We start from the raw sequence: 25,113 nt of genomic DNA, 5'->3' as shown, positions 1-25,113 counted from the left end.
TTTATGTTTTTCAGTATGTAAATGGTTAAACAAAAAGTGCACACTTGTATCATAGGGGTATTACTCAGCAATAAAAAAGAATGAACTACTGACCTGCATTCACTCCTTGGATACATTCCCAGAGTACTATGCTGAATGGGGAAAAAGCCAATCTTGAAAGATTACATGATGTATAATTCCATTTACATAGAGTCCTTTTTTTGTGTGTGGGGGTACTGGGGATTGAACTAGGGACCTTGTGCTTGCGAGGCAGCCACTGGAACCACTGAGCTAAATCCCCAGCCCCCAGTTTTTTTGGGGGGTACTGTGGATCGAACTCAGGACCTTGCACTTGCAAAGCAGGTGGTGGAACCACTGAGCTAAATCCTCCGGCCTTACATAGCATTCTTGAAAGGACAAATTTTGAAGAATAAAAACAAATAGGTAGTTGACACTACCTACATCAAAAAGAGTGCAAGTGGAAGGGATATGAATGTGGATATATAAGGTAACCTGAGAAATCTGTGCAGTGACTGAAATGTTCTCTACTTGCCTCTATTGATATCAATATCTTGGTTGTAATATTATGCTATAAAGTTGTAGATATTATTATCTGCTGAAAATGGATAAAGGGTACATGATCTCTCTGTATTATTTCTTGTTGCGCATAAATTCACAATAACTCAAAATAAAAGACTTTTTAAAAATAATAACTTGGCTCATATTTTTGTATTTAAATGCCTGGAAATATTTACATAATGGGCCAATTCAAAGTAACTAGATAGAACAATTTAGGAATAAAGAAAAGACACAAATATATGATCAGTTAATTAGTCTTGCAGAACCTGAGCTAAGATTAGAGAAAATGGTACTACAGTTGAAAATTTATTTATGGTTTTATTTACACTTTACACTCCATATTATTTTACAGGTTTAAAGTGAGAGATAATAAAATAACAAAACTATCGAAATTCTAGTCTGCCTGTGTATTGTATAAATATCCATCTTTGCTATTGCTCAGCTGGTTGCTTTGAAATCATTTTCTCAATTCTTTCAACTGTCTCCAACAATGGTACCAACTACTTTGAAGTACTTGAAACATACAGTGGTTAAACACTTTCAGATGGAATGGTAAATATTGGATTGATCTGAAGAAGTTTTGACATGATAATTTGAAGTTTTGAAACCTACCTTGCCACCATACACAGTACCTGAGGTTTTAGTTCCTACTCTTATTTCTTCTTCTGATTCTCAATCCTCAATCTCCTTCCCTTCCTCTTCATTTGTTCTTTTTCTCCTTTGCCTTCTCCTCATTCTACTATATCTTTCTTTTTTCCTTGAACTAGAAATGCTTTAATTTAAAAAACTATAAAAGGATATTTTAAAATAGTAAGTTGATATTTGATAACTCTCTTCTGGTGAAGCATTTCTGAAGCCCTTAATTTTCAAAAAATATACATATATTTATGTCTACATACCTACCATATATTTATACATGCTATATATAAATATACACATTATTTGTACCCTACATACAAACAAAACATATATATGTACACATATGTATGTATATAATGTGATATTTATAGTATAGTACTTAAAATTAAAATAAAATGTAAAGAACATATAGATCATAGAGCATGTGTAAATGCATATAGAATGAGTGCTTAGAGAGAGAGTGTATACCTTTGTACTGCCTTTTACTGCCTTTCTCCCCATGGGCACCATCAAGCCCTTTGTTCTGGATGGCAGAGCTTTTCCACTATTAGCTCTAGAAGCTGATTTAAGTGAAAATCATTTCAAAATCAATTCACCTTAAGGCCATCATTTTCTAAATCTAGGACAAAAAGTCATCTCTTGGCTGGCTTCAAAGTTCAAAATATATCAAGTACAAAGGAGATACATCAACCTCTTTCAAGATCAAAATTTAAAGATATTGAAATTGAATAATCAACTTGAAAATGACCTTAGAAAAAAGATTTCTACAAACTTTCTGCTATTCAGGTTATATAAATTTACTTACTTAATGTGTTGGGAGCTTATTTTGCATTATGATATAATTCCAGGAACATTCAGTCCTGAAAATGTTGTAGTTCTTTTTGAATGTTTTAGTAAATTGCTCCATAGTATCAATAACAATGACATGTGATCTTCTTTTTAAAAAAATTCTGCTACTTTCTTAAAAATTATATAACGATAGGTCTCAGTTTCAAATTTGCCATTTCAGGATTGATTACTAAAATGAAAATGGTATTCTTTTCTCAAAATGTATATTTTTAACTCATTTAACTTTATTGATGAAATCATTTTCATTTGTCTTTTTATGTAAAATGAAGCCACACAGCAAGTGGTAATGTTCTCTTCTCTGAGAAGAGAATCTATCAACCCATGTGCAGCTGAAGGTTAGGATTTAGTCTAATTCATAGGAAAGTGATTCATGAAGTATAGCTGGTTTGTTCTCCAGTATTATGTAACTTGGTAGATATCATATGACCATATGTCACCAAAATTGAATATTTCTCTATTTCTTATAGTGAAGTAAAGAACCTAGTTTTCATTAATAGATTGCAGAATATCTTTTTTTATTCAAGTTAACCAAAAGGAAGATCAAGTCAGTGAAACACATGATGTACACCCATTCACATTCTATTCACCGGAAATGCCTTTTACTTACTGTGCAGTCTAAACCTTGCATATTCTCTTTAACCTACTCTGCCATTTATATCAGGTGGCTTGCTAGCATTCATAGTTTTAGTTTCCATAGTTTTAGAGTAATTTATGCTTAAGCAGAACCTGCATTATTTTTGTACATTTCACGCTGTGATAACTAATTCGTTAAATATCTACAGCTTCTGGGAGCTGTTAGCATCTTAGATCACACTTGACAGTGAGAACATAGCTTTCCCATCTAAAGCACTGTTGTAGCTGACTTGTCCTCCGTGTAGATAATGTTCTTTCCAATACTTAACTATATGACCAAAAAAAAGTCTTACTTTCAATTCTTATGCTTTCACCCCCTCCTGCCAAGAATAGTATGTTAGCAGATTGAGAGCTAGAGTATCCTTGCTTCATGATTTATCACAAAGAATTTGCTGTATTCTTAGAGGTATGTAAAACTCTTTCAGTGCTTAGAAAACAATAAAACTATATCATAAAATTAGTCTTGAAACCAAGCATCTTTTCCTTTCATTTACCTGTAGGAGGTGTTCAGTGAATGATTTATGGGCCCTTATACAACTACTTTTGTGATTTTTATAAAATTGGCTATTCAAAGCATGATTCTCCAGTCATATATTATATATCATAGAGTTTAATTAAAAGTGAACGTGCCTCACTATGTAGTAAATGATCCATGCACACTATTCTACAGTATATATATATTTCAAGTTATACTGTGCATTTTATAAACTAAAATATGCATTTAACTAAACAAAAAAGTTATATAATTTTTAAACTTGGTAAACACAGGTGGAGTTCTAAAAATAATTTTAATTAGAGGAATAGAAAATGTGTTCTTTTAAAAAATTCTTATTTACAAATTAATCTTCCTTATACTTCAGTTTTTTAAAATTAATTTAATTGGTACATTTTAGATATACAATAAAATGACATTCATGATTGGAAATTTGCACCTTTACATAAGCACTCTGGGTTCTTATTTTTTTCCCCATTCCCCTGCCCTCCATTCAACACCTCCATCCCTCCCTGTTTACAAAGACTTTGTTTCCATTTTTTCATTTTATGTTAATTTCATTCCCTTCTTTCCTTTCCCTTACCCCTCCCACTTCCCCTTCCCCTTTGCCCCCTTTCTTCCTATTTCACATTGTCTATTATACCTTTTAGTCCTTATTTGAACTTTCAGTTTCTCATACTAGAGAAACTATTTGGTACTTACACATGTGTGTCCTATTTATATCACTTAAGAGTATCACCTCAATATGGATCCATTTAGCTATAAATGTCTCTAATTTCTCATTTTTTATGGCTGAGTAGTACTCCATTTTATAAAAATAAACACACATTTTGTTTATCCAGTCTCCAGTTGATGGGCAATTGGGCTGCTTCCAAGTTTTAGCTTTTACAAATTGTGCAGCTATTAACATGGGTGCACATATGTCACTGTGGCATAATTTATTTAGTTCTTTGGGGAACATAAACAACAGGGGAATAGCTGTTTCAAATCAGACTTTCAGTCCTCATTCTTTGAGGTAACTGCATACTGATTTCCCCAGTGGTTGCACCAGTCTACACTCCCTCCAGCAGTGGAGCAGTATTCCTCTTTCCCCAGAGCCCTGCCCACATTTGTTACTGGTTGATTTCAGGATAGCAGCCGTTCTTTCTGGGGTTAGGTGGAATCTCAGCATTGTTTTCATTTTCATGTATAAAAATGACCAGTGATGTTGAACATTTTGTCATTTGTTTATTTGCTGTTTCGACTTCATTATCTGAGAAATGTCCATTCATTACAGATGCCCATTTTTGGATTGGGTCTTTAAATTTGGGAGGTCTGATTTTTTTTCAGTTCTTTATAGTTTCTAGATAGTAGACCTTTGTCTAAGAAACAGCAGGTAAAAAATTTTTCAGGCATTGTGGGTTGTCTCTTCACACTGTTGTAAAGATTTCTAATAAGAGATCCCACTTGTTGATTGTTTGTGCTCGTTCATGGGCAACTGAAGTATTCATAAAATCTTTTCCTACACCAATGTCTTCAAGTGCTCTACCTAACCTCTGTTTCAGCTGATAAAATAAAACAGGATTTCTGTTTTAATATTTAGATCTTTAATCCATTTTGATTTTAGTTTAGTGCATGGTGAGAGATATAGGTCTAGTTTTAATCTTTAGCAAGTTGTAACCCAATTTTTCCAGCACAATTTATTAAAGAGGCAAACTTTCCTCCAGTTAGGGAGTTTGGCTCCTTTGTCAAAGATGATATGGCTGAGTGTGTCTGGAGTTGTTTCTGAATCTTCTAATCTATTCCACTTTTCATCAGGTGTGTTTCTTTGCCAATACCATGCTGTTTTTATCACAGTAGTTTTGCAGTATAGTTTCAAGTTGCAGGCTGTGATACCCGCTGCCATGACTCTGTTGCCTAGAATTTCTTTTACTATCCTAGTTCTATTCTTGTTCCAAATGAAGTTTTGGATTGTTTTCTCAAAGTCCATGAAGTATGCTCCTTGAATTTCAATTGGGATTGCATTGAATCTATATAACAGTTTTGGAAGTATGGCCATTTTCACTATGTTGATTCTTCGACCCAGGAGCAAGGGATGTCTTTCCATTTTGTGATATCATCTTTAATCTCTCTTTTCAGAGTGCTATGGTTTTCAGAGAAGAGGTCTTTGATTTCTTTGGTTAGGTTGATTCCTAGGTATTTCAGTTTTTTTCATGCTATTGTGAAAGGAAACATTTGCCCTATTTCACTCTCAGTGAGTCTGTTGTTCATGTAGAGGAAAGCTATTGATTTATGTGTGTTGAACTTGTATCCAGTTACTTTACTGAATTTGGTTATTAAGTCTAGAAGACTTTTGGTAGAGTTCTTGGAGTCTTCTATATAGAGTATCATGTCATCTGCAAACAATGACAATTTGAATTCTTCATTTCCTATCTTTATCCCTTTTATTTCTTTCTCTTGTCAAATTGCCATGGCTAATATTTTTAAGAACTTATTGAACAGGAATGGTGATAGTGGACATCCATGTCTTGTTCCTGATTTTAGTGTGAAGTATTTCAATACTTGACCAGTTAGTATGATATTGGCTGTTGGTTTTTCATAGATGGCTTTTATCAGATTGAAATAGAGACTGTCTATTCCAATTTTTTGTAGAGTTTTTATCATAAATGCATGTTGGATTTCTTCAAATGCTTTCTGCATCTATAGAGATGATCATATAGTTTTTGTCCTTGGTTCTATTGATACAGTATATTATATTTATTGATTTGGATATATTAAACCATCCTTGCACACCTGGGATGAATCCCACTTGGTCAGGGTGATTGTGATGATTTCTACATTCTATTTTCCAGTATTTTATTAAAGAATTTTATGTCTATGTTCATTATTGATATTGGCCTATAGTTCTCCTTTCTGGTTGGGTCTTTCTCTGCTTTGGGGATCAAGGTGATGCTTGCTTCCAGGAATGAATTTGGGAGTATTGCTTCCTTTTCAATTTCACTGAAGAGTTTAAACAGTAGTGGCAGTAGTTCCTCTCTAAATGTCTTATAGAATTTGGCAGTGAAACCATCATGACCCAGGTTTTTTCAATTGGTAAGTTTTCAATTATGTTTTCAATTTCATCTATTGATACTGGGTCATTTATAATTTTTAGGTCATCTTTGTTCAACTTTGGTAATTCACACATATCTAGGATTCTGTCCAGTTCTTCTGTGTTTTCCAACTTATTGGTGCATAGGATTCCAAAGTAGGTATTGATGATCCTCGGGATTTCTGCTGGGTCCATTGTAATTTTACCCTTTTTACTCCTAAATGCACGGATTTGTCCATTTTCTTTCCTTTTTTGGATAAGTTTCTCTAAGGGTTTGTCAATTTTGTTTATTCTTTTGAAGAACCAACTCTTGACTTCGCTGATTTTTTTGTATTGTTTCTTAGTCTCAATTGCATTGATTTCTGCCCTGATCTTTATAATTTCCTCCCTTGTATGAGCTTTAGGTTTGTCTGGCTCTTCTTTTTCTAGAAGTTTGAGGTTCAGCATCAGGATGTTTAATTGGGCTCAGTCTGTTTTCCTTATATAAGTATGCATTGCTGTGAATTTCCCTCTTAAGACTGCTTTCATTGTGTCCCATAGACGCTGATATGTTGTATTGTGATTGTCATTTAATTGTAGGAACTGTCTGATTTCTTCCTTAATTTCCTCTGTGACCCATTGATTATTCAGAAGTGTGTTATTCAATTTTCATTTGTTTATGAAATTCTTGTAGTTTCTTTTACTATTGATCTCCAATTTCATTGTACTATGGTCTGTTAATATACAGGGGATAACTTCAACTCCTTTGTACTTACTTAAACATATTGTATGAGAAAGTATCTGGTCTATTTTGGAGAATGAATCCTGTACAGCTGAAAAGAATGTGTATTCTGATTTTGTGGGGTGGAAAACTCTGTAAACATCTGTTAAATTCATTTGTTCAAGAGTTTGATTGAGTTCTAGTATTTCATTGTTTGTTTATTTTCTAGTTGGTCTATTTAAGACAGCGGGGTATTGAGTTCCCCTGGTACTATTGTATTCGTCCTTATTTGATTTTTCATGTCCATTTGAATTTTTTTATAGAGTTGGGCACACTAGTGTTTGATGAATATGTATTTATGATTGTCATCTCATCCTCTTGGATTCTTCCCTTTACAAGCATGTAGTGTTTTTGTCTTTTAATCAGTGTTGGTTTGAAATTCACTTGATCTGCAAAGAGGATAGCTACTCAGGCTTTTTTTTCAGATTCCTGTTTCATGGATTATTGTTTTCCACCCATTCACTTTCAGTTTCTTTTTGAATTAAGTGTGTTTCATGTATGCAACATATTGCTGGATCTTACTTCTTGACCCATTCTGCCCGTCTATTTCTTTTGATTGGTGAATTGAGACCATTAACATTGATGGTTATAACTGATATGTATTGACTTATCATTGTCATTACTTTTTTTTGTTGAATTTTCCCCCTTTACATTTAATTTCTTGTTGTGCCTGATGGGTCCATTCTGCTGGGATTCCTGGAGTTCTGATCCTCATTGGCTTTTCCTAGGATATTGTCTAAAATTTTTTGGAGTGCTGGTTTTGTATTTATGAATTTCCTAAGGTGCTCTTTGTCATGAAAGTACCTTATTTCTCCATCAATTTTGCAAAATAGTTTTTCAGGGTACATCAATCTGGGTTGGAGGCTGTTTTCCTTTAGGGCTGGGAATACATCACTTAAGCTCTTCTTGCCTTGAGGGTTTGTGTTGAGAAGTCTGCTGTGATTCTGATGGGCTTTCCTTTTTATGTGATTTGTTTGTTTTCTCTAAATTCTTGTAGAATATTGTTCTTCTATTTGGTTTCTGGAATCTTGACTATTATATACCTATGTGTAGATTTTTGTTTTGGATCAAGGCTAGTAGGAGTACTATATGCCTTACTTATCTGTATGTCAAGTTCTTTTCCCCTGATTGGAAAGTTTCCTGCCATCACTTCTGTGAATCGTTTTTGGTTTTTTTTTTTTTTATGACATCTACACTCTCTTCTGTTTCTTCATTGACTCCAATCACTGTTATTCTGTTCTTCTTTGCATTGTCTAGCAGCTTTTGGACTGATTTCTGATGGTCTTTTATAATTTTAAAGAAATTTTTCTTTTCCTGGTCACTAATTGCAATCTTATCTTCTATATCTGAACTTCTGTCCTCACATTTGCTTAGTCTGCTGCATAAAGTTTCAATGGAGGTTTTAATTTCCTGGATATCTGTTTGCATTTGTTTTATGGATTCCATTTGTTTTCTATGTTGGGATTCCATCACGTTTAGCACCTCTATTTTTTTTTTCTGTGTCCACTCTGTATTTGTTAATCATGTCTTGCACTATGGGCACAATCTCTTCTTTTATCTGAGAAATTATTTCTGATTTCATTTTTCCAGATCCTCTTTTGTTGCTAGTTCAGGGAGTCTAGGTGGTTGAGCATCAGATTGTTACATCTCGTTTCCCTTTGGGGTTGCTTTAGGTGATCTGGAAGTCTGGTTTTGAGACTTGTTTATATGTCTTCTCATTTCAAAGGGGGGTGGTAGCGGTGTGTGCTGCTGGTATCTGTGCTCTTCACCTCCTAGGCGCTGGGGAGGGGTTGGTTCCTCTGTGCTCTGGCCAGTGGTATGGTGGCCTGAAAGCCTCAGCTCCTTGTTGCTGGTGGGGGCTCTGCTCCTTGTTGCTGAGGGCAAGGGTAAGGTGCCCCCAAAGCCTCCCTTATACTTCAGATTTGTTGTATCAACAATGGAGATATTTTTAACATATGGCAAAGCTAATGATATTGAGGATCATAATTCCTTAATTCTTTCCATTGCAATTCCAAAATCATTTCTGTGAAGAGGAAACTATTTTCTTTGTGAAATTTGACTTTCAGATGTCCATTTTGTTAGCCTTTATAATTTGGAGCTTATTAGATATTCATTTACCATTTCTCCTTCTTAAACTCATCTCTTGAATGAACCTGGAATTTGTCATTTGCACACTAGTGCAACTTGAAATTACTTATGACCATATCTTGCAGAACATGTCCTTATTGTATTGACATTTTCCTACTAGACCTTCACTATTGTTTTAATACGTAAATCCCATAGATCAGCTTTGTAGCCTTATTGTGGGAACATTGGAGATACTTTTTTTCTCCTGGCAGTTTTAGTTTTCCTTGTTGTTGATTTTCAAGCATTTACTTATCATTTGTATATGTAAATTTTTCTATATTATGCAGCTTGAGTTTATAGACCACTTAGAATTTTTGTCTTATTATGACTTTTCAGGTTTGAAAAGTAGTTATGCTACCTGTAACTTCCTGTATAGAATATTGTAAATCACCTAAACAGAGAGATACTAAAGTCTAAAGTTTCAACAATTTTTGTTAAAAGAATCCAGCATCCACTAACATGCATACAAATAAAGGAAAGAAGGAAAGCTCCAAGAAATGAAGGATAGATAGAAAAGAAGAAGAAATTGAAGAAGTAAGGTTTATATTGGAGTTAGTGGACATAGGTGTTAAGTAACTAATCTGTTCATAAGGGAAAATTTCAACCAAGAACTAGTAACTATTTTTTTAAAGCTCAGTCATTAAAGTTTCATATAACACTTTCTTAAACTCATTTTAAATATAAATACACAAATAGTGTAAATGTAAAATGTAGCTGAAGATGTTCTATAATAGTAAAGAAAATGGAAAACTTAAATATCTAGATGTATCTCTAATGGATTAAAGAGAAGAGAATATTATTAAAAATAGTCAATATATAATTATATCTACTTATTAAAGTCTAATAATTTTAAACATTTATTCATCAAATAACATAATTTAAATCTTCATAAAGAAAACCCTGCTAAACTTGAAGAATACTAACCAAGGTAATTTAATTGAAATTAAATTATTAAAGTGCACTCAATAATCCAGAGCAACACTTTTGTTAGAAATGCAGTAAAACAAAAACAGTTTGATTTTTCTAGGGTGTAAAACAAATCTCAATATATTTTAACCATATCAACCAAAATGGATTTAGGTTAGACACCAATATCAAAAATATGCAAAGTATATTCACAAATATTTGCAAATATATGAAATATTTATAATTAATTCAGGGATCAATGAAGAAATAAAATTGAAATTTGAAACAATATTAAACAAAACAACAAAAAACAATAGCAGAATTGTGAATACACAACTATACCAGTAGTCAGTATAAACGTGTCAGAAAATATAAAACATCAACTAATTATCTATGTTTCATACTTTTAAAGTGGATAACAAGCATACACTAGTGCAAAAAGCCATCAGGTAAGCAATAATTAACAGAAACCAATGAAATAAAAAGAACCATAGAGAAAAATATGTGTGAAAACCAAACCTGCTACTTGAGAAGAACAATTTAATTGGCTTAACCCTAATCCTAACCCTAACCCTAACCCTTCTGTAAGACTGATCAAAACAAGTAAAGTCATAAACTATAAGAAACTGAAATAAGAAAAGTATTATTTATATTCCTTCTACAGTTATTTAAAAGACAATATTTATAAAAATAGTAATGCAAAAAAAGAATAGTAATTCAGTTGAAAACTTTGAAATAATGGAAAAAAATATTGAAAGAGAAAATCTACCAAAGTTCCCTCCAGAGAAATATATACTTAAGTTATTCTGTTCTAAAGAAATTAAGGTGTTAATACACTTATAAGGAAAACTGAAGCCCACATGTTTTTACTTGGAAATTCTATTAAATTTTTCAGAAAGTAATAATATCAATTTTATATGATTCTTCCAAAAAATTGAGAAAGAAAAACTATTCAACTCATTCTATAAAAGTAGAATTAACAAAACCCACACCAACTGTACTGCAAGAAATCTAAACAAAAATAGCACTCATAAAGATAGATTTTTAAAAGTGCTTAAAATTATAGCACATTCTATGTAAAAATATATAAATGGATAATGTAAATTGAGAAAGTGGTACATATCTGAAGAATGCAATGCTAGTGTAATTAAATCACATTATTCATCACATTAGAAACTAAAATAAACATGTTATTATCTCAGTAAAAACTGAAATAATAATTGACAAAGTTCACCAATCATTTCTGATAAAAATTGTGACCAAATTAATAAAAAGCCATTCATTCTCAACCTGATAAGAGTTGTACTCAAAACCCTTATGGGTTATACCATATTTAATAATTAAAGAACAAATTCTATAATTATAATTTCAGGAAGAAATAGATCTCTCTCTTACCAATTCTATTCAGTATTCTACTGCTGAAGTTAACCAAGGGAAGCCATTATGTGAAACAATTTTTTTAAACAAACTATAAATAATAATGAATTAGTCTATAGTTGTAGAAGAAAAAATTGTTTATATAGAATTGTAAAAGAATCTACAAAAGTACTGTTAGAATTATCTTGTGACAAGATAGATAAAAAAAGTAAATTTTATTCTCATTTTAAAACAAATTTATTTCCATTTTATAGCAATAATTAGCAATTTAAAAGAATCATAATAGCCTCAAAAGTTTGAAATGTTCATTTATAAATTTATATGAAGATATGTTACAACTTAAGCATGGAAATATGGCTGAAAATAATTTAAAGAAGACCCAAATAAATTAATATATTCAAAATTACAATTAAGACATCACTTGTCCCCTAATTAATTTAAATATTCAGTATAATAAAAATCAATGAAGTGAAACACAAAAGAAAAATTAATATTGGATCAAATTAATAAAAGGAGTTTAGTGGAGAAATGACTATTTTTCTATTAAGTGATTACAGCAAAATTGTATATGCCTATGAAAGAGAAAAAACTTCAACTTACACCTTATACCTACATAAAATAATGCATAATGCATTTTGATGTCATATAATAAACTGCATCCCAATATAGAAAATCACACAAAATTAAGTAATATGAAAGGAAACAATACTGTAAGCAAGCACTGATTCTGAACAGACCCATCACCAACACTTCTGAAGAATCCTTTCACCAAAAGATAAAATGATGAAAAGTGAGAACATCAAAATATGATCACTTTATTAGTCATCAGAGAAATATAAACCAAAATTGCAATGAAGTACCATTTTATATCATTTAGTGGGTCCCTCAATAAGATGTGGGTAACCTTGAAAAATATTACTGTTACAAAAAAAATCCAGCCCCAAATGCTTTTACTAAAAAAAAATAACATGTATTTAAGTAGGTAATGCACATTTTTTTACAATATTCAAAAAATTAAAGAGGAAAAATTGTGAAACTTAATCTATGAGGATATTATTACCTTTATACCAAAAATAAAATGAAATTAAGAATCAATATTCCCCATAAACACAAACATTAAAGATACTCAAATACTAACAAATGTATCTAGAAATAATTTTTTGGAAATTATACATTAAGGAAGTGAAATTTATTTCTGGAATGTGAGTTCAGTTTAATATTTGAAAATAAACAAACACTACACTGTCAAGATAAATAAATAATTTGTTATAATTGCAAAAAGTGCAGAAGAGGTATTTGATATAGTCAACATTAGTTGATAAGAAAACTTAAACTCCCAGTAACAAAGCAATAAATAAATACTTATTTAACCAAATAAAGACAAAGTGGATACAACCCATCGTGCTTAATGGTGTGGATAGCAAGATAATGCTATTTCCCTATCAAGAAAAAGAATAGTGTGTCCCGTCTTTCCACTGCTGTCCAACATCCTATTGAAGCAGGTAATATGCGCAATATTTCAAGAATACTAATGTCATGCAGACTGAAAAGGAAGAAATGAAACACTGTGTTCAAAGAAGACATAATTGTCTATATAAAAACAATCTCAAGAATTTGTTTCAAAAAGCTGCTAATAAATGAGTTTAGGATATCTAGGTGAGTATATATTGCTTAGTCATATTCTTATTTGGAAAAAACAAAACAATTAAAATATAACTTTTTAAAAAAATAGCATACTTAATAGTAAATTAAGAGAAATAAAAATATTCACTTTGTTTATGCACAGATATTCATAAACTTTATTTATAACAGCCAAATGTGGAAAGAACTCAAATGTCATAAAGCTAATGGATACACAAATTTTGACATTTCAGTGCAATTGAACACTATTCATCAATAAAAATGAAATTACTATGAATACAAAATCATTGATAAATCTTTAAATAATTGTAATCAATACAATAAATCAATGCTATTTAACGTCATAGTTTAGTTGTGGAATCATTGTACAGCATGCACAAGGTCATGGCTTTGATCTTTAGCACCACAAAAAAATTAAAAATTAAAAAAATACTAAACAGAATATTGATAATGTATGATTTAATTTATACAAAATTCCAAAGAATAATATATAGCAAAACAAAATCAATAAATTGTTAATTAAATGTAGGGATGTAAGATTGAAGTGGGTGGAATATACATAGGAAACAGTTTTCAGAAAGAGACTCCATTATATAATTATATTTTAGGGATTATATACATAAGCATATATTATATATATATCATCCCATATATATTCATTATCTTGATTGTGATCATGATTTAATGAGCATATGCATAAAAATGAACACTGTATATGTTAAATTTACTGTATCTAAATGCTACATAAGTGTTATCACATAAATTATACAAATTCAGTAGTTGATAATAAATGTTTTTTGTGATGATGGGAATAAATCAGTAAAAAATCAAAAGATTTATTGTGAGTTGCAAAATTTAAAGAGAAGTTATTTTCTAAAAAAGATAAAAATGAGCTCAAATAGAAGGACTAACATTAAAATAGAAAATACTTCATGGTGAAGAAAATGATGACAGAGATAGGTAGATATGTGTGCTGAAAATTTAAGGGTTGCAAATGAGAGAATTTCCTCTTATTTTATTAAAATCAAAGCTTGTGAAAATAGTAAGCTCTGAGAAGGAAAAAAAAGTTATAATAGTTTTCATAGAGAACTAGCAAGAATAATTTTAACTGACATTTTTTATCATCATATAGAAGGAAAAATGAATAAACAGACTTCAGGATAGAAAAGTCAAGTATCTTAGTTTGTGAACAAATTTCAAAGCTAGCAGCATATAATGAAGACCATATTTCTTTAAAAACTTTAAACTGCAACAATTGTTTTACCAAGATTACTGTGTCATTTTTCTCTTCCTTTTTTCAATGGATAGAAATGGATATGCTGGTCCATGGCATGGAGCTCATTTGGCTTCATTTTCATCATTATTTTAATAGGTTATGACAAGTTGTCATTATACTACTGCCAATTTGATGGCCAGAATGTAGATAGGAATAAATGGACACATTTTATATCTGCCTACTGTAACTAAAGTCAATATTCATAATAGATGTAATATGTACCATTGCAGTAAAATAATATTAGTTTCTAGGGCCATGCTACTAGAGGAAAGAGAAAATACTATTTTTCAAGCCCAAGTTTATTTTTAGAAAATAATGAGAAAAAATAAAGAAATAGAACCAAGAAGATACAAGCTTGGCAGAGTAGAAATTATTTGGTAATGTCCACTCTTCTTCACAATAGAGTTTTGATGTGGCCATGGATAATACTACATCTATTGTTCTTTCTTGTTGAAAGATGAAACATGTAAGCATCCTTTTCCTATTTGGTATAAATGATAAAATAGATTTGATTCCTGTTCTTATTCATAAAAATGGTCAACTATTTTCTATTTTATTCCTTCTTCTTTCCCTGTACATTAGCAGAAAGGTGATAGAAACTGGAATACCACCTTTGACTCAATGAATGCCAAGAATGCCAAAGAAGCCCAAACATCACCAATATGTTTTCCTTTCCACATTTACATACTTCTCCCTTTCTTAAGCCACTGTATTTTGTGGTGTTCTTGTTATATACACTTACTAAAATCTTCCCAGGTAACTTCCTAATATATAGCAAGCATAATGGCTATTTTTCATTGAGATATTACAATAAGACAAGTATTTTCATACGTTACTTATAGCCTTAAAACTATAATAGGCTGTAGGCTGCAGGAGATCGGGAGAAGATAAGTGACAAGGATGAGATCAAATGCTCTCCAGGCTTTAAATATGAAATAGAATCTCAACTCTGGTCTGAGGGGTCTTAAAGTTCTCATTCCTTCAAACTTTTCAAGGGAAGAAAAGTCAATTTCAGAGAGACAGTAAGCAGACTGTGTGGAAGAGGTAAAATAACAGCTGAGGTCATAGCTAACTCATCATATTATGGAATTTTGGTGTCATAAAATGATTTTGGGGAATATGTTAAAATAAAATTACAAAGAAATGCTTTAAACTCTTTTAACTTGTTCAAGACAAATAAACTTACTTTGGGTCAGACAAGATAAATAGCTGAATATATTTGTATAACATTTATGAATGGATTAAAAACCAATTCAAAAAGTTACAATAGAAATAAAATTTGTGAAATAGAATCAAAATAATAATAAAATAGAAAAATCCAGCTCAAAACAGCAACCTCTTTCTTACAGGGCATGTTGTTATTGTTTATAATACAAAAAGTTTATTAATAATTTATAATCATTAACAACTACTGAGTCAATCCAGTAAATCAATAATAAAGTAACTCAGAAGCTATTGGCTTCCAGGGAGTGATTCAGTTAGGGTTCACTGAAAGAACAGATTAAATATAAAATATTGATATGTAAAGGATTTACTAAGTAGGCTTGAAGCCATCTGTGGAATTAAAGTTGGAAGAAGGCAAAATCGTCATCTGTGCCCTGGAAAGTAGGAAGTTCCAGTCGCAGGTTCAAGGCCTGGACCTCACTGCAGGGTCTGATGCAAGCCCATGTCAGAAAGCCAAAGGGTCTGCATTGAAAGGCTGAAGAGTCTGCACTGGAAGCCTAAAGGAACTGGAGGTGAATGTAGAAAAGCAATGATGAAGACCTGAGCTCCTCCAAAAAAGCAAAAGGACAGACTTCCTTCTTCTTTCCCTTTTAATTCCATGCACACTACAAGCCTATTGGTTGGTATCACCCATGTCCTTGGTGAGTCTAATCTTTTCACTTTGTGGCCTACATGTGTGTCATTCACAGACACACACAGAATCCCCTAGGCATTTCTTAATCCACTCAAATTATCATATCACAATTAATTACCACAGGAAGCATTTAATGGCACAGTGGATAATAAAGTGACAATATCTTTGTCAGCAGCTACAAGCAACAGCAGCGTATTCAGCCAGCTCTCCCAGAAAAAAAATGTATGGCCTTTCACAAATGAAATAATTGTAGTTCAAACAGTTTTTCTGGAGCCTTGATTATACCAAGGTTGTAAGAAACCATACCCTTGGAGAAGGAACAGATCAGCAACTTGCATTTGTCTAGTCATTGTGTCGAAATGACTTACTGGTTGCTGCCAAGACTCAGGAGAGGGACCTAGTTAATAGCTGCTTCTATATGCCAGAATATACTGCAAAGTGGGTGGATTCACTGATTCAAAATGGACTAATTCTCAGAATATCTGTAAAACTTGGGTAAGCCAAACTTTTCCCCTTATATCCAAAGGACATAAAGCAGAACAAATTTAAGGTATTTTCTTGTTTAAAATAAACATAAACTTTTGTTCAAAGTAAATTTTAATAGTGTTTAAAATAAATTTTACTTTATTTTATTTTTCTTTTAAGATTATAAGTGATCTGGGCCGGGGATTCAGCTCAGTGGTTCTGCCACCTGCCTTGCAAGTTCAGGGACCCGAGTTTGATTTCTGGTACCAAAAAGAAAAAAGATTATAAGTTATCATGGAAGCCACTGACTGAACCAAATAACTAACTGGACAGACAAAATTTCAAAATTATTGAATACAGGTTTAATTATTTTATGAAAATATTGCTTTGAGAATAAAGAATATTCTAATGTTCTAATATTGCATTTTCTTTGGAGTAATATAATTATGTCTTAGTGTCTTTCCTGTAAATTACATTTTCCATCTAAATATGGCTTTTTCCTTCATGAACCTGGTGTTATCTCATGCTGGAAATTATATCCATTGAAAACACTAAAGGGTAATAATTATTTAAAATAACAAGACACATGTGTTGTCCTTAAAATTCCAGCTAACATATTTATCAAAATACTTTGCTTCAAGCATCCTGTGGCATGAAGCATCAAATTATTACAGCAGAACCACTAAGTACCCCCCTCCCCACCCAGATCTCTATACATCTATTGGCACCTAGCGGAGTATCTTAGCTAGGCCAAATGTTACAACTCATGGCAACAAGATCATCAGTTAAGGATGGGAACATTCCCTTTGCATAAGGTGAACAGGTTCCTTTGAATTTTGTTCTTCTTACCACACATTTATTACTGATACTCTTCCAAATATTTTTAAAAGTTGTCCATTTAAATATGTCCATTTATATCACTTTTGAGAGAAAAGAGAGATCCCAGGAACTGAAGCTTAGTCATATTTCCAAAAGATTTTTATGGACATTGAAGAATCTCAGAAAATATTTATTAAGCAATGTGTTATGTGGTAAATAAGTCTGATAATTTTCTCTTTTCCCAGAGCTCAGAGTTTTGCTGAAATCCATGGCTTTATCAAATACTTAGCAGAATATAAGGTACTTAAATCTTCCATTGTCTGTTTCAAGTGTTCCATATTCTCCAACCTGGATTAGTATCTGGCATAGAATAGTCCACTCAGCTAATACTTATGAATGACTGTGAGTTCTACAAAGTACTGCAATTCAGTGTAACCTAGTCTGTGAAAAGATTTCTTTGCAGGGATTATATTAAATTTAGGTTTCATAAATTATAAAGAAATTAAGTGATGAAAGTTGATAGGTCATCCAAATAAAATAACATGGGAAAAGACATTAGCAAGAAGTTGTGTTCAAATAAATGGAAGAATTCTAATAGAGAGTTTGAAGAAGAGAGTAATTTAAGGAATAAATGGAGAACACATGAGAATAATAGTCTTTCAGGGAACTGCGGAGATTTTATCCTAAGGGAAATAGGAAGTCATGCGTGCTTTTTGAGCAAGAGAATATGCTCTATTTATTTGTTTCTTCTGTCAATATTGTTTCAATGGATAAATATTATTGACTCATAGATTTCATTTTTCCATTCATAATACTTTCACCTAAGAAAAATCACTTAAATTTTTTGACTGAGTTCGATCAAGGATGAAATGATTTTTACAGGTACAAATAAGTAATTGCCAATCTTTTCCTATTTAAAAGTCCCTTGGTAATTACTGTAGATACTTTTACATAGGCTCTTAATTTAACTTTTGACCAATGTTGGATATCTTGTGTTGGTGAGCAGGCTATTCATAAATGAGGAGAAAATGTCCATTTGCTAACCCTGTGCCCATGAGGATAAAGAGGTATTTTAGTTCTCTGAAAAGCAGAGCCTGGCCATATGTGATGGTGCTAACCTGTCATCTCACCTACTCATTTGTTGGAGGTAGGAAGATTATTTGAGCCCAGAGTTAGAGTCTACCTGAGTAACCTTGCAAGACCTCCCTTATTCTCCCCAGCCCCAACACACAAACATATACATGCAGAAACATAGACACATGTGTCCAAAGACCAACCCATATCTGTCCTGTAGCCTCACGGGTGCAAGTGCATCAGACTTCCATTTGAAAAGAGGGTCTTCCAGGATGCTTTCTTAAAAAAAGAATCTTCTAGGGAATTGATTCCCCAGGGTTTATTTTACCCTGCCCAGGTGACCAAACACTCATGGGTATCTGCAGCTATACCACAACTACTGCTCAAGCTGGCACTCAACTTTGGCACTGTCACATCATGCTGGAATACTGGCATCCAAAAAGTAAGGGTTGTGAGGTCAGGAACCATTCCACCCAGATATCAAAGGAAGACCTGGGAAGCTAGGCAAGCAGTCCCTCAAAGGGTAGTTGATGAATTTGTACAAATGAAGCTGAAGGTGAGTAGATATTCCAGAACATTAAAAATGCCTGAAATGTGAAATATCTACTGGGGAAAAATTCAGCTCAAGGGTTGAGCCAAGTCAAGAGAAAGACTATATAAGCTGCAATTAGCAAGATCAAATAGGTGTGGAGTTTCCCACATCCTCTGAAGCTACATCTCACCATCATGTGACTTGGATGCCAGGAATGGAACTACAGAGCTTCATCTTTGCCCTGGTGGATTTAGGATTAGCTCTGGTATGATTTTTTTTTCTATGCCTCTATTCCTTCCTTTAGAAATAGGAGTATTTATTCTGTGCAGTTATAATTTAGGATTATGGAAGTTATTTTTTATATTTACAAAGGTTCAAGATAGCAGTTTTTCTTGAGTCACAGAATAAAGATTGACTTAAACTTTTAAAAAGTGCTAGAATTTTTGAGGCTTTGAGGAATGGGTTATCACATTTCTGATTCTATGCTGAGTAACTGTATTACATTAGATGGAATTATGAACTAGCTATTGTCTTTATTTTTATAGTAAGTATACTTAAGGAGATGGTTTTGGTATGAATTTTACAAGGCTTTAATTTTTACCATTAATCTTGATATGCCAACTTCACTGGATTTAGAAATACCTATCAGATTAGTAAAAACATGTTCCTGTGTGTTTCTGGGTACATAATCAGTGCATCACCTTGGACAATACATATGATCCCTAGCCTATTCTTCTCTAACACTGTTCCCTTGTTCTGCTTCCAAGCTGGTAAGAACTGAGCAGCTTTAATGTCTCAGCCATAAATTTTCTGTCTTAGATCCTGCTGACCATGTTCTTAATTTCCTGATACCATGAGATAAAGTACAACTTTCTTCCTTTAATTTGTGTTATGTATTGTATCTTAGCAATGGGAAACTTGACTAATAAAAACTTCTATTGATATTTTCACCAATAGTCTAAGAATAAGAACCAGTTCAGTAAACTTAAGACTACCTAGTGATATGTTTCAACCATCTGTTTTATAGCTAATTTCCAACAGAATTAGACAATAGAATGTCATATTCACAATAGAGCATCAATAGATCACTTATGAACTGGAACAGGTTATAATGGAAGTGACATTTCATATGGTTCATCAATAAACACTATACACTCATAATGCAAAAAAGTATTATGTAGTATACAAAAAATCATATTTAGCTGCCTGACATTTAAAGATATAATCAGATTATTAAAGTGACATTTCAAAAACAGAAATAGTTATCACAAACAGTAAATTATAGGATGAGAAAATTCAGAGACTGTTGTCTTCCAGAATATAGAATGGCTACAGACTTAACACAAATTTGCTCCCAAAGACATAGCTGTGATAAAGAACAATATGGCCTCTAAATAAGGAGAATTTATGCTCTACTATATGGTAGTCCTATGTTCAGACTCTATTATTTCCTCTCTTTATCCTAGAGACAAAATTTGTTTTTAGTTGTTGTTGTATGGCTGTGGATGAATAAATATAATAATACTATATATTACAATGGCAGTAATCATCTAATAAGATTACTGGGTCAGATTTACTATCTGTGCTTGCCAACACTGGTCTGGAAATAAAAATTAGGTCATATAGCTCATTAACTGTGTATCATATGGATTAGGATTAGGATATGTGAAACTTTCTATCATACCTGATAGGAATTATAGATTTGCAATGGATCCTGTCAAAAAAAGAGTTATTGGTATTCATCTTCAGCTGGAAGATATCCACAAGAGGGCCATAAACTCTGAATTTAAGAGAGTGTATTTCTCCTCTTGTATTTATAGGTGGTATGATATCACAATGCTGGGAACCACCATATTTATACGTTTTCTCTACAGAGGTCACTTACAGTAAGACTATTTTACTCATTAAAATATGGTCATTAAAGCTGAGGCAGTTAAAAGACCCCTTATATGTGACTAATTTGTTATATATTGGGGAAATTTTTTGGAGTTTAAACATCAGTGTAAATTTATTATAAGCAAACAGATAACTTGGTCTATATAATACTCTATAAATTATAATAAAGGTAGAACTCAGGAGGAATATTTTGCTATAGATGTGATCCATATATGCTCTCCTGGGAAATAACATGATCTCCTAGTAGTTTGCTTGACATTTTATCTCACGACAGTATCTTATATTTGTATAAACATATGGATACTTATAATAAATGTGATTCTACCTTATTCTTGCTCTTTAAAAATTTCTATAATTTAAAAATGTTTGTTTCTTCCTGCATGTAATAAACTATATGCCATACACTGCTATTTTGAATGAGATTATGCATATTCAATAGTGAACAGCAATTTCAAATTATAGAAATCAATAAAACGATAATCCACTTGTGTAGGATATCAAATTTTAATGAAATTATCATTAATACTTATGCTACGTGTCATGTAATCCAAGAGATTTGCTAATATCGATGTCTGAATATCCTAGAATTGCTTGAAACAACGTTTCCATGCAAATATTTTGTTTTCATTGCAAAGTTCTCTCATTTTTGCTCAAGTGTTTGCTATTATGTTTGAAAACACTTTTCATTTTTATTACAGATAATCACAGAGCAAACTCAGGACACAGTGGATAAATGAGGGTGTAACACCAGGCATAAACTGACTGCTTCATTTACTAACAAGTTACAAGGTGTTTCAAGGACTGGAAAGCAAAATGTTCTTTCTACATGGCTCTTACAGCTCCCAGAATCACATATGTAAAAGGAACACTTGATTCACAATTTACTCTTCTTTCCAACAAACACAGGCATTATTTATCTTTTACTATTATGTCATTTTGGAATTCACTATCTACTATTTTTTAATGAATATTTTAGGAAAGTATTATTCAGGCTTAGATATAGCAGTTTGGGAAGATGGCAGAAAATATCAAAATATATAGTCTTTCCAAAATGATGAGATATGGTACTTAGGATAATGTACCAACATGCTACCCTAAACATACAAAATACTTAGGTGTTGTTCCATATACTATATTTCTCACATATATCACATGATACAATTGACCACATGCTTTTATTGGAAAACTCCCTTTCCCTACAATGATAATAAATTTTTATATTTTTCATAGTAATCAAATAATGCTTTACTTTAGTGTTTTTTCTTTGAATTCCCTCAATATACTTTTTATCAGAAGTGTTAATAGTCCTTTGAATTTTTAAAATGGCATTATGGAAACATGCCCAGAATACTGAGGAGTGGTTGTGTTGTCAAATATAGAATGTAAAAACAAAATAATATGTCCCAATTACAAATTAATGAAAGAATATAAACAAAATTTTGTTCAAATTATTCATTTTAAAAGTTAATACATGTACTCTAACAGTAATCCTGTTCAAAATAATTTGATCTCCTTTTGATATTTGTCTTCAAAACAAAGCTACTAATACTCAGTGAACACATTATTACTTGTATATTCATTATTGTCTCAACCAATTCTATTCTCTTGAATAGATTGTTACAATTCTTAAATAACAAACTTTTACTGAACAAATCTAATAAATCTTAAAGTCTTAAAAATATTGTAGAAAGCAATGGGTATCTGAACAAAGCTTTGAGTAATCAATACAGTTAAAGATTTTATGAAATTTGAAATTAACATTTAATACTAAATAGCAGTCAGTTATAGAACTCTAAAAATCTAAAATAATTTTATTTTAGTATAATGATAGATCTTTCCAGTATCTAGTTTATTAAATAGATATTTCTAACCAAATGACTAGTTGGTAAATGATACTCAGTATACATTTATCTAAGCCTTCAATTTGTTCTTATACAGAGATTTTTTATTCAGTTAGAAGAAATATGAATGTTTATTACCAAGCCAGGAGTGAAGGTAACTGCCTTTATTCCCTGCCACTTTGGGGCTGTGGGAGGATCAGTTGAGCCCAGGAGTTTGAGACCAGCATGGCCAACAGCACAAGACCAAGTCTCTAATTTTTTTTCCAATTGCCATTGAATTTTAATAGACAATTGTGTATAGCATCAAACCTTTAGTACACCAAAAATTTCTCAAAGGGATTATGGGTTAGTTGTTCTTGTTGATAATGTGTGTTTTACATAGTGTATTCTTCCTCTAAAAACTTAAGATAGCTTTTTAAAATTTTATTTACCTTTTTGAGGACAGTTTCTTCTTCATGTCTGTGGAAAGCGAAGGGTTGAAACAACCCTGAAAGACTCCTAAGCCCCTTGAGATTCTTGAGTCAGATAAGAACATAATGAGCCAGGATATGAAACTGGTACAAAAACAAGGATGTTGACTTTTGAAGAAAACAACGAATATAGAAAGGATTTGAATGTCTGCTGGACAAGAAAGTAACATTCCCGGAACTGTAAAGATATATTTGACCCTTTCTCTGTAAAAATAATTAGTCACGAGATCATGAGGGGAGGAAGGGAGGGAGGCTGTTGGTAATGAAGGAGGATATATAAAAGGCTCAATAAAGTGGGAAGGAGAAGGTTCTCCCTCTCCTCTTCTTTTTTTTTCTCTCGAGTCTGTGTTGTTTTTCTTAATCCTCACCTCTCTCCTCAGGTACTGTTCAACTAGTGACGGCTGGCTCCATCACGAGTGGCGCCCGAACAGGGACCTGAGAACTGAGGACAAGGTGAAGGACGCCGCTGGATTGTGAGCTCGGACAAGTACGGAGCGGCGATATAAAATATGGGGACTAATAGTAGTCGGATGCTGTTCGCTCAGATATTAAAAAAGATACTCTGTAATCAGGGAGCTAAGGTTGTGCAACAGCAACTGTGTCACTTTTTAGAATTTGTAGAGAAAGTCTGCCCATGATTCCCTGAAGAGGGATCAATTGATTTGGAACTTTGGACTAAAGTAGGAAAACAGTTACAAGATTACTATGATCAGGAAGGGCCTTCCAAATTCCCTGTTGATGTGTTTAGTCTTTGGGGTCTTATCAAGGAGAGCTTGGATCCTCGTCAGGGGACTTCAGTGGGTAACTCACAAAGAGACGCGGCTGCCTCTAGTGCGGAGGACATTCCGTGCATAGATAGAAAAACTGAGTGCCCTTCTTCAGCCCCCCCACCTTGTGAAAGGTTTAAATGAACCCCTTGACCCCTCCAATGCTGGGGATCTGGAGGAGGAGGTGGCTAAGTATAATAATGAGGAATGGCCTCCCTCCTCTCTGATAGCTCTTGCCGAAAAAATGAAAGTGAAAAATAAAAAGATAAATCTGAAAATACACATCCCCCAAATCCTTTGGATATGTTATCGTTTAATTGGAAATGGAATATTTACAGGTATAAAAGTGCTTTCATTCCTTCTGATTTTAATTTCAAGAGATCTCTGTTAATTGACTATTCCAAAGTTTTTGACCAGTCATACAATTATAAATCTAATAATCATAAAAAGGATATTACGATTCAATTTGGCTAAATATATTTGAGTGCACTCTTAATTTTATAAATTGTCTTATATGTTTGTCTGTTGTCTGTCTGTACAGTTGAGCTCAATTTTCTTTTCCTTTTCACCTTTTGAAAAATTTTTTTCTTAAAAGATATTCACCTATTGTTAAATTGGCTTACAGATAAATGTTATTAAATTGGGGGCATGCCCTCCTTCCCAGGTTGCTAACTAATCAAAGTGCCACCGAGATTTATTTTATAAAAGTAATGTGCATTGTCACCTACATGCAATAATCAAATTGCAATAAGCAGTTGTAAAATAAGAAGATATATATATTCTTATTCTTTGTTTGTCAAAATAAATAGAGACTATGGATACTCCCTTTGGTGAATAAAGAAGTGGCCACCCAGAAAATAATTATTCTGGTCTTAATTCACTAAAGGGACCCCCTAGTAATTTTTATAATCTTATGGGAGACACACCACAACAAATATTGTCTCAATATGTTGTTATAAATTGATTACATTGGTTATCATTGAAGTTTAAATTCTAAATATGTTATAAATTGATTACATTGGTTATCTTTGAAGTTTAAATTCTAAATATGTTATAAATTGA

Source organism: Heterocephalus glaber, unplaced genomic scaffold (assembly GCF_053883595.1).
Source record: "Heterocephalus glaber isolate CG9 unplaced genomic scaffold, H.glaber_assembly_v1.0 deba00000122, whole genome shotgun sequence".
Lineage (NCBI taxonomy): Eukaryota > Metazoa > Chordata > Mammalia > Rodentia > Bathyergidae > Heterocephalus > Heterocephalus glaber.
This window is presented reverse-complemented; position numbering follows the sequence as displayed.